Source organism: Vipera berus (assembly GCF_964194415.1).
Source record: "Vipera berus genome assembly, chromosome: W".
Taxonomy (NCBI): Eukaryota; Metazoa; Chordata; class Lepidosauria; order Squamata; family Viperidae; genus Vipera; species Vipera berus.
In genome coordinates, this window is record NC_138210.1 from 35,478,988 (window position 1) to 35,491,242 (window position 12,255).

Here is a 12,255-nt window from a genome sequence, read left to right on the forward strand (position 1 = left end):
TGATTCAGGAAGATGTTTGATCTGTGTGAACTTCTCAGGAGGAAGTGTAACATTACAAATCAAAGGTACAGGTGTTTTTGTTACTTGCCACGAATAACGTTTTGGAGGGATTCCCTTTGTGGTCCTCTTGGAACGTCTCGGAACAACCGTCCATTCTTCTTCCGTTTCGTCCTCGTCTTCATCATCGTCGCCAGCAGCAGCATCGGTGGCTTGTGAAGATGGAACAATGGTTTGAGAAGAACTCGTGGAAGGAACATTCGCCTGTGCATCTTGATCATCAGGCTGCGTGGCATCAGCAGCATCATCTCTAGGAAAAAACACTCCAGGATTGTTAGAATGAATCCTGGACCAGTCAGCATCTTCCTCAAAAATAGCAGATTGTGAAATCACTATGACATGATGAGAGTCAATATATTTGCTCCATTTTGAATTATCATCAATGCCCATAAATCTCATTCTTTTTGCTTCTTTGGGCTAAAGGAATATTGACCATAGCGTAGGAACCAAAAATATGAAGATGTGAGAGGTCAGGCTTGTGTCCATATAACATGAAATAAGGGGTCTGATTTATCACACTACTCCAAGTACGGTTGATGATATGATTAGCATATTTAATAGCTTCACCCCAGTATGGAAGACTGAGGTTAGCATCTTCAAGGAGGCAATGCATCATGGTTTGCAGAACCCCATTTCTGCATTCTGCCACTCCGTTTTGAGCTGGAGTGTAAGGAGCTGAGGTCTGGTGTAGTATGCCGTTCCTACGCATCCAGTCCTGAAAACGCTGAGACATGAATTCAGCACCACGATCACTCTGAATCCTGGCGATGCCGACTTCGAATTGGGTATAGACAAGATTGGCAAAGTCTTTAAAGATCTGAAAGGTGTCAGATTTTTCTCTCATAGGAAATACATATCCATATCTAGAGTAATTATCAACAATTGTCAAGAAATATCTTTTACCACCAATTGTTGGTGTAAAAGGACCCACTATGTCAGTGTGTACCAAATCAAAAATGCGTGTTGACAGGCATGTAGCGCGTTTTGGAATTGTTGCTGCTTTAGATTTGGCTTTCTTGCAGACAGCACAGTCCAAGAACACCTTACATCCCTTTAGATCCAAACCTCTTGCGAACTCTGGCATCTTCTTCAGAACACGGAAACTGGCATGACCCAATCTTCTCTGCCACTTATGGATACACCTGGAATGCAAAGGTTTACCTGTTAGTGAATTCTCAACATTAGCATGTTTATTAGGAACCTCAGGCTTGCTGTGAGCAACCTGTGTCTTATTTGTCCTTCTATTGGCTTTAGGAGCCTTTGGAGTAGCAACAGTATCTCTCTCTGGGATATCTCTCACTGGGCCTGTGCTCTCCCTTTTTGGAACTGGTATACTTGCCTGCTCTTGCGGCTTAGCCTTTGGCTTTAAGTAATAAACACCACCAATCAACATGGTTTCAGCAACAATATCTCCATCTTTAACTACATAACTTGCTTTTTCAAGATGATGTACCTGGAATTTTGACACCCTAGACAAGTGACTCTGACTAAGCAGACTACTATTAGCTGATGGTACGTACTAAACATCAGGAATGAATGCACCGAGCTCTTCAATATAAACAGTTCCTTTTCCCATAACCTGAACAGGATGATTTGAAAAAGAGTAAAGTTCACGAAGTTCAGGTTCAGGCTCGTGCATCTCTGTGTAAAGCTCTTTTCTGTAGGTAACATGTAATGCTGCTCCACTGTCCAAAGTCCAAAGAAGTCGTCTGTCGTACTCTGGTTGAGGCTGTGGATCGTTGGTTACGACCAATGTGGCAAGTGGAGCTTGTGGATCACACCTGGGACCACGACCACGACCTTGTCGTCCGCCTCTACCTCTTCCTCCTCTGGAATCTGTTCCTCTGGGCTGGTACATGACGGGCGCTGGAAATCGTTGGGGACAATCCCGGGTGGCATGTCCCACACGATTGCAGATGTAACATCTTGGCATCCTTGGAACGTAGGCTCTTCCACGGAAGGAACGCCTCGCTGAAGCTTTTGATGCAGGTGGTTCCCTTAAATGTGGCGCGGCTTGCATAAGTGCCTCTTCTTCAGTCAAAATTCTGCATACATGATCCACTGTGCGTTGAGCAATAGGCACTTGATTAATCTTAGAAATAGCATCTTTCCATTCATAATTCAATGAGTTAATGATAATGCTGATCATTTGAAAGTCATCAATAGGATAGCCTTTTTCACCCAGTTCTTTTCTTATTCCTTTCATTTTAGTTAAGTGTTCTCCAATATGTTCACCAGGTTTTAATCTGGAACCATGGAACTCGGACAAAAGCAAACATGTAGACTCAATGGACGTAGGCCGGTAACATGCTTCTAATTGAGCCCAAATTTGTTGGGTAGTTGCATCTTGTGAAAATGTGAGCTGCAATTCAGTGTCCATGGACATCAATAACATTGTGCATGCTCTATTATTCAAGTCCCATATGTCAGGAGGCCATGGCTCGGCAGGAGTATCATGTGGGTACCTTCTCTATGAAGCAGAAGTCCAACTTCACTGACCCATGCCCTGTAATTCTGTCCTGACCGCTTCAATTTTGAATCACCAGCCAGTGGTACAATAGAGGGTGCCTGTTGAGGAACATGCAATTGGGGTACTGGCTGTGCAGGTTGTGCGAATTGGACTCGGCCTGCAGGAAGCGCTGGTTGTGCAGGCTGTGCCATCCGGACATAACCAGCAGGGGGCACCAGTGGCCCCTGTGCCAGGGCTTGTGGCAGTTGCATTGAAGCTGCTACAGGTACTGGTGCTGGGGGTGGCTGTACCTAAGCTGCAACGCCACCCTGGCCAGCAGAAGGTGCTGGTGCTTGAGCTGCTACATTAAGTTGGCCTGCAGTTAGCACTCGCCTTTGTATTTGAGGAACCAGTGGAGGCTGCACTTGGGCTGAAGGCTGCTGTGCTCCATCTGAGACAGGAACCTGAATAGTAGCAGTATTAATAGGCATTCTAGCTGAAGCTCCCAATGAATGAGGAGGTGTGGCAGCTTGGAGCGATGCCTGATGAAGGGACATCTGTGAAAATGCATTCTGCATTCTTTGAAATGCATCTTGTAAAACAGGCTCACCAGCAGATGGTGCTATAACATTAGATTCAGGCACCATTGTATCCTCGCGTGTCATTTGACACAGCAGGCAGTCAGGCTCCCATTCATCTGACACAAGATTCCACTGTGGGCGTGCCTCTGTCTTTGAGGAAGAAGGCAAAATGGCGATCCCTTTTGGGTGCAGCTTTGCTTGTGAAGAGGGAGGCAAAATGGCTGATTCTGAAAACTCAATGCCAGCAGAGGCTCTCCCATGCTTTTTATACCATGTTGCACACAACTTTGCGTTTTGCAACTCTTGCTCAAAAACTTCAATTTGTTCATAATAACTTTGCAAAGCCTTCTCCTGCACAGTTTGCTCAGGGCTTGGAGGATAATACATCACTTCCTTCCCTAGTGAAGCCTTAGGTCTAGCACCAAATCTCTCATAATCAGCCTGATCCCCATGAGCATAGGTTACTACTGGGGCATCAGCTTGAGAGTCTGCAAAAACAGAAAACGGTGAAACTGACCTTGGCTCAGAGGCTGCTTCTCCAAGACGTGTAGCCGATGCCAACGGAGTCTGTAAACTTGAAGGGAGATCCCTCTGTGAAACGGCTGTTTCCTCCTCAGCAGACTGATAACCGGCCTTCTTCTTTCTCCTTTTCCTCGGCATATTTGCAGCAATTAATCACAGCCTCCTCAGTGCCGGACTAACTGCCTGGCTAATTGCCTATCAATAAATCTTGAAAATAAAAACAAACCATCCTCGATACCAAATGTCGCAGAACAATTAACATTCCGACCAGAGGAGGATGGACCGTGGTTCATTTGCATGGTCAATATCAAAGAAAAGAAATCCAAGGCATATTCTATTGTAAAACCTTTAATGAGAAAACAAAAGACCTAAACTGACTACATTCTCTCATCAGGCAGAAGAGAAAAGTGTAAGAAGTAATTGTGAGAAACTTTTTCTAGGCATGCGCACAAAACAGTAAGAAACCATAACATAGCTGGACATATGAGAGTCACTATGGTTACATGATAAGATAGGAACACAGCTGCAGAGAGCAGGGGAAAATGTACAGATAGAAATGAGCGAAGCTGGCAAAACTAAAAAAATGCAGTGACAAGAAGAAGCGCTGATCAGCTGGAATGTTGCAGCATCACCAGGGTCTTGTGATTTACATTCAGATGCTTGGCAACTGATTCATATTTATGGTGGTCACAGTATCCCAGGGTCATATGATGTGACCAAAACCTGTTGCAACCACCCAGCAGACAGGGGGAATAAAAAACAAACACCCCCCCACCCCACCCCCACTGCCAATCCTCAACAGAAATGCTCACAACAATGAAAACCTTGAACAGGAGAAAGAGCACCGTTGGGTGGGCAGGCAGGTGTCTTGCTTGGCTGTGGCTTGGGGGGCACATTTTTCAGTGGCTTTGTAACTTCGAACAGTCACTAAGTGAACTGTTGTAAGTCGAGGACTACCTGTACTTCATCACTTTGTTCCTTTTTTTTTTGGTCATCAGGTTTTTGACACCTTGCTAGGCGACTGGTGGTACTCGGATGTTGCCATATCCTAAAAGTGGTACAATGGGTGAAAAGGTTGAAAAGCCCTGATCTAAGCATCCCATTTTCCCAAATCTACTCTGATCCTATTTCAAAAAACACCCTTTTCTCTGTTTTAATTATTGAACATTGTGGTAATATTGTCTAGGGACCACTCTCACTTATTTACTTAATACTTTCTAGTTTTTTTGAAAAATAAAAATAAAAACAACTAAGGAGGAGTCAAGGATGTGATCTGCACTCATGATATCATAGTGGAGAAAGTCAACATCATAGAGATCCCACTTGTGTTGTCGTGACCTAAACACTCAAAAAGTGCTTGTCAGATGGATAGGTGTTATTTGCCTTGCACTGTGAGCAGTTTGAGATCCTCTAAAACAGGGGTCCCCAACCTGTGGGCCATGGCCCACTACTAGGCCATGGCCTAATTGCCACTGGGCCATATGAGTGGCCTGTCACTGTGCATGCGTCCACACCCACACTGCCCCACTTGCGTGAGGGTCGCTGAAAGGGTCGTGGGTGGTTGCAGCCCCACTCACACTAGCATCATCATGGGTGCTTGCAGTCCAACTCACACTCACATCATCACAGGCACTCATAATCCCAGTTGTACGAACCTCGTTGTGGGTGCTTGTGGCCCCACTCATACGAGTGTCACCACAAATGTCACAGGCATTCACGTGGCACACGTATGCTCACATGCGCCTGCCTCCCCCACAAAAAAAACATCCCCTTTCCCTCTCTCCCCCCCCCCACTCCGGGCCACCAACCTGGAAAGGTTGGGGAACTCTGTGTCAAGACTGATTCGCCATTTCACCTACATTTTCTCCCTCATATCTTTTTTTTATTGAAAAGTTTTACAATACATTTTTAAATACAAAAAACTCCCTCCTCCCCCTCCCCTCTCCCCAACCCTCCCCTCCCCTCCCCTCCCCTCCCCCCTCCCCGACTTCCCAGAGCTGAATACAGGGTATAGTGATACAAACATAAGCTAGAATATGCTAACAATAAAAATAAAACAATAAATTCTATCGCACTTTAACTCTCCCTAGTCATAATTATATTACTAACAGATAACAAATAACTAATAATACATCATATAAAACCACTACTTATTCAAATGCTAAATGAAACTTTTTAGTCCCATATTTATTCTGAATATATTCAATCCATCTTCTCCATTCCACAATATATCTCTGTTGCGATTGTTCTTTCAAATATGCTGAAATCTTTGCCATTTCCGCCAGGTTAGAAACTTTCAGAGTCCACTCTTCTATAGTCGGCAGTTCCTCCTTCTTTCAATATTGCGCTACTAAAAGTCTTGCTGCCGTGATTAGATTCAACATCAATTTAGTGTCTATGACAGTAAAATCTGTAATAATACCCAACAGAAATAACTGTGGAGAAAACCTTAACTTTTTCTTAAATATCTTCTGCATGGTCCACCAAATTTTAATCTAAAAAGCTTTGACTTTTTTACAAGTCCACCATATATAATAATACATTGCATCATCACAACCACACCTCCAGCATTTGGGCTGACAGTTCGGATACATACTTGCTAGTTTTTTAGGATCTAAATGCCACCTATAAAACATTTTATAAAAATTCTCTCTTACATTTTGGGCCTGTGTAAATTTTACATTTCTAACCCAAATCTTTTCCCAAGTATCCATTGTTATAACCTCCTGAAAGTTCTGGGCCCACTTTATCATACAATCTTTAACAAGTTCCGTTTCTGAGTCAATTTCTATCAATGCATTATATATCCTTCTTATATGTGCTTGACCTTCATCTCTAATTTGTTTTACCAAATTTTCATCAGTTATCGAGAAACCAACTTTCTGATCCTCTTTCCATCTTGCCTGTAACTGCCCATACTGGAACCAAGTTTGTACAATCTTTTCTTCTTTTAAAATATTATATGGCTTTAATTGCCATACATTCCTTTCTAACCTTAACATTTCCTTATATGTAGTCTCATCATGTTTAAATCCAACATTTATATTTTCTATTGCATGTTTCGGTATTGTCCAAATTGGTATCTTATAATTTAACTTATGTCTATATTTTTTCCAGACTCGCAACAGAGCATACCTTAATATATGTATCTTAAACACATTATCCACCTTCTTATTTATTTATTTATTTTTTATTTAATTATATTTTTATATCGCCCTTCTCCCGAAGGACTCAGGGTGGTGTACAGGGCAATAAATATAAAAAACAGAATATAAACGTTAAAATACAATTAAATATAATGCCCAAATTTAAAATTTAAAACAATAATTAAGAACATGTTTAAAACCCCAACCCTAACCCATCAGACCAGGTCAGATTGCTCAAATAGATAAGTTTTTAGATCGCGCCTCCCAGTACAACTCGCGCGGCTGCATTCTGCACCAGTTGAAGCCTCCGAGTGGGCTTCAAAGGCAGCCCCATGTAGAGAGCATTACAGTAGTCTAGACGAGAGGTCACGAGCGCATGAGTGACTGTACACAAGGCATCCCGGTCCAGATAGGGTCGCAACTGGCGCACCAGGCGAACCTGGGCAAAGGCCCCCCTAGTCACAGCTCCAATATGCTCTTCCAAAGAGAGCTGTGAATCTAGAAGGACCCCCAAGTTGTGTGCCCTATCTACAGGGGGTAATAGCTCACCCCCCATGGCTAGAGATGGAATAATTGGAATTTCCCGGGATGCCGGCACGAACAGCCACTCAGTCTTGTCAGGGTTGAGCCGAAGCCTGTTCCTCCCCATCCAGACCCGGACCGCCTCCAGGCAGCGGGACATCACGTCGAGGGCATCACTGGGGTGGTTTGGGGTCGAAATAAAAAGCTGGGTATCATCAGCATACTGATGATACCCAACTCCAAAACCACGAATGATCTCGCCCAGCGGCTTCATGTAGATGTTGAACAGGAGAGGCGAGAGGACCGATCCCTGAGGGACTCCACAAATGAGAGGCCTCAAGGTCAACCTCTGTCCCCCTGCCAACACCGACTGCGAACGTCCCAGAAGGTAGGAGGAGAACCACTGGAGAACTGTGCCTCCCACTCCCAACCCCCTGAAACGTCGCAGCAAGATACCATGGTCGATGGTATCAAAAGCCGCTGAGAGGTCTAAAAGGACTAGGACAGAGCAGCAACCCCTGTCCCGAGCCCTCCAGAGATCATTCACCAGTGCGACCAATGCCGTCTCCGTGCTGTACCCGGGCCTGAAGCCCGATTGGTACGGGTCTAGATAATCAGCTTCATCCAAGAACAAAGGGAGCTGTTGTGCCATACAATAGATATGCATGCCAGCCAAATGACAAGTCATAACCCTCAAGATTTAATAATCTCCCTTGTGTTAAATTAAACCAGTCACTAATTGATGATAAAGCAGCAGCCTCATAATATAATTTAAAATTAGGCATTTTAAGACCACCTCTTTCACGCGTATCTTGCATTATCTTAAATTTAACTCGTGGCTTTTTCCCTGCCCAAACAAATTTATTAATACCTTTTTGCCATTCCTCCAAAATTCTCCCTCATATCTTGACAAGATTGTGGAATGGAGGTAGGACAATAGAGATAGGCGCTCCTGGCGCGTAAATGAGAATTTGTTTAGAAACCAGAGAAATGTGGAAGAATGTAAAAAGCAGATGAAGGATTTTTTTGAAATTAATATGAACAAGGATACCTCTATGGACATGGTTTGGGATGCTAGCAAAGCTTATATGAGAGGGGTGTTAATATATATGAACAATAAATATAGACGTAATTTGGAAGTTAGAAGGAAAGAACTGGAGAATGAAATTAGGGAAAAAGAGAAGGCCCTAATTTTGAACCCATTGGATGCGAAGATTAAGGAGGTTATTAAACTGCTAAGAGGACAATTTGATAAGCTGATGGATGATCAGGTGGCAACTAACTTACGGTTTGCTAGGCATAATACTTTTTGCAATGCCAATAAACCAGGTAGGTGGCTAGCCTACAGGTTAAGGAAAAAACAAAGGGCTTCTAATATAGATAAAATTGAATACAAAGGAAAGGTTGTGTTTCAACAGGATCTTATTAAGGAAGCCTTTGTGGATTTTTATTCTAAACTATATGTTAAGGAGAAGATTAATGAAACAGACATTGATGTATATTTGAAGAATGCTAGCATCCCGGTCCTTACACAAGAACAAAAGGAGGAGATTAATCAATTGATAACAGAAGAAGAAATTTTTATAGCAATTAAGGAATTGAAGTTGGATAAAGTGCCAGGTATGGATGGTCTGACTGCGATCTACTACAAACATTTACAATTGGAGCTGATAAAGCCATTAAGGGAATTGTTTCAGACAATTCAGAGGGGGGAAAGGTGCCTCCGTCTTGGAGAACTGCTTTTATTTCTTTGATTCTGAAGGAAGATCAAGATGCTACTCAAGTAAAAAACTACAGACCAATATCACTTTTAAATACAGACTACAAGATATTTGCCAAGGTGTTAGCTAATAGACTGATGAGGGTTTTGCAACAGATGATTCATGGGGATCAAACCGGGTTTATTAGTGGTAGACAAATGAAAAATAATGTGAGGCATATAGTTGATGTGGTGGAGTTTTTGGAAAGGAACAACCAGATCCCTGCTGCGCTAATTTTTTTAGATGCTGAAAAAGCTTTTGATCAATTGAATTGGCAATTTTTGATGAAAGTTTTAGATAAAATGAATTTTGGGGATAAATTTTTACAACCAATTAGGGCATTATATCAAAAACAAACTGCCCGAATAATAGTTAATAATAGTTTGACTGAAGTATGCAATATTGAGAAGGGCACAAGACAAGGGTGTCCGTTATCACCTTTATTATTTGTTTTAACATTGGAGATATTATTGATAAAAATACGGAACTCGGAAAAAATTAAGGGTATTCAAATTAGAGATCAGGATTATAGACTGAGGGCGTTTGCAGACGATCTGGTTGTTACGGTGACTCAGCCAGAAAACTCTGTTGTGGACCTGATGGAGATAATAATGCAATATGGGAAGGTTTCTGGATTTAAGGTTAATGTACAAAAAACAAAAATTTTGGCTAAAAACATGACAACACCGCAAAAGGCCCTTTTAGAAGGATTAACTGGATTTGAGATTGTTAAAAGGGTCAAATATTTTGGGGTGTATTTGTCACCCTCAAATGCAAAGTTATATAAAAATAATTATGAAAAGTTATGGGGAAAAATTCAAAAAGAATTGGAGAGTTGGGAAAAATTGCAATTGTCTTTACTGGGAAGAATTGCAGCAGTGAAAATGAATGTCCTGCCTAAATTTTTATTTTTATTCCAAATGATACCGATTCTTAAAAAAGACTCTAATTTGGAAGAATGGCAACGGGGTATCAATAAATTTGTCTGGGCGGGGAAAAGGCCACGAGTTAAACTTAAGATTATGCAGGATACTCGTGAAAGAGGTGGACTTAAAATGCCTAATCTTAAATTATATTATGAAGCTGCTGCGTTGTCAGGAATAAGTGATTGGGTTAATTTGACACAAGGGAGATTATTAAATCTTGAGGGCCACGACTTGTTATTTGGCTGGCATGCATATTTGTTGTATGATAAGAAGGTAGATAATGTATTTAAAGTGCATATTTTAAGACAGGCATTGTTGAGAGTTTGGAAGAAGTATAGACATAAGTTAGATTGCAAGATGCCGTTGTGGGCAATTCCAAAACATGCAATAGAAAACATAAACGTAGGCTTCAAACATGATGTGACTACGTATCCGAATTATCAACCTAAATGTTGGAGATGTGGTGGTGAAGATGCAACCTATTTTCATATATGGTGGACCTGCAAAAAGGTTAAGGCTTTTTGGATAAAAATTTGGTGGAATATGCAAAAGATCTTTAAGCAAAGGATAAAGTTTTGTCCGCAATTGTTTTTGCTGGGCATAATTACAGATGCTACTGTTGTGGACATTAAGTTGATGTTGAATTTAATTACAGCTGCAAGACTCTTATTGGAAAAAGGAGGAACTGCCGACTATAGAAGAATGGACTCTAAAGGTTTCTGACCTGGCCGAAATGGCAAAGATCTCGGCTTACTTGAAAGATCATTCGCAAGAACGTTATATTATGGAGTGGAAAAAGTGGATTGATTATATTCAGAACAAATATGGGACTAAAAAGTTTCACTTAGCATTTGAATAAGTTTTCTTTTCTTTTTTCTTTTTTTTTCTTTTTATATGTAACATTAGTATTGCTTGTAGTCATTTTATATGAGCTAGAGGGCGATAGAATTAATAGTTTATTGTTTTTAGCATATGGATGTTTATGATTGTTCTTTGTTTTTATACCTTGTACTTAGCTCTGGGAAGTCGGGGGGAGGGGGAATGGGGGGGAGGGATAGGGAGGGTTAGGTAGGGGTGGGGGGAGGGGGGGATTGTTAAAGATAAAATGCACTGTAAAACTTTTCAATAAAAAAAAAGATTGTGGAATGGAGGGCAAAGGTGGGAAGGGTTGGTATTTAGGCAACTGAGGCATCTTTGAGATCTTTCCAGAATGCCACGGTCTCTAATGTAGGTTACTCACCAGGAAGCAACTCACTAGGAATTCCTCTGGCCAGTTTAAGCCAGGGCTTTTCAACCTTGGTGGAGCCTTGGTGGAGCAGTGGGCTAATGCCTCCTTAAGTAACACCAGCTGCCTGCAATTAGTGAAGGTTCGCATCCCACCAGGCTCAAGGTTGACTCAGCCTTCCATCCTTCCGAGGTAGGTAAAATGAGGACCCAGATTGTTGGGGGCAATTAAGCTGACTTTGTAATAATGCCGCTTGGGGGGGAGCAAAAGCCCTAATAAGCAGGCATATACATAGAATGAAGGCTACTGCTAAGCTTGTAAGCCGCCCTGAGTCTTCGGAGAAGGGCGGGATATAAATGGAATTAAAAAAAAAACCTTTTCACCCATTGTACCACTTTTAGGATATGGCAACATCCGAGTACCACCAGTTGCCTAGCAAGGTGTCAAAAACTTGACCAAAAAAAAGGAAAAAAAATGATGAAGTACAGGTAGTCCTTGACTTACAACAGTTCACTTAGTGACTGTTCAAAGTTACAACGGCACTGAAAAAGTGCCTCCCAAGTCACAGCCAAGCAAGACACCTGCCTGCCCACCCGATGGCGCTCTTCCTCCTGTTCAAGGTTTTCATTGTTGTGAGCATTTCTGTTGAGGACTGGCAGTGGGGGTGGGGGTGGGGTGTTTGTTTTTTATTCCCCCCATCTGCTGCGTGGTTGCAGCAGGTTTTGGTCACATCACATGACCCTGGGACACTGTGACCACCATAAATATGAATCAGTTGCCAAGCATCTGAATGTAAATCACAAGACCCTGGAGATGCTGCAAGATTCCAGCTGATTGGTGCTTCTGGGCTCAGCAGAAGCGCCAGGATAGGTGCCAAGCTCCAGCTGGAGCCTGGTGCTGATCCTGGCGCTTCTGCTGAGCCCTGACAGCCCCGAAGAAGCGCCGATCAGCTGGAAAGTGGTGTTGATCCTGCCGCTTCGACTGAGCCCTGACAGCCCTGCAGCTCCCATCATCGCTTGCTCAGGCTTGTGCGGTGCTGCCACCGGTTCAGCTCATTCCCCTCCCCT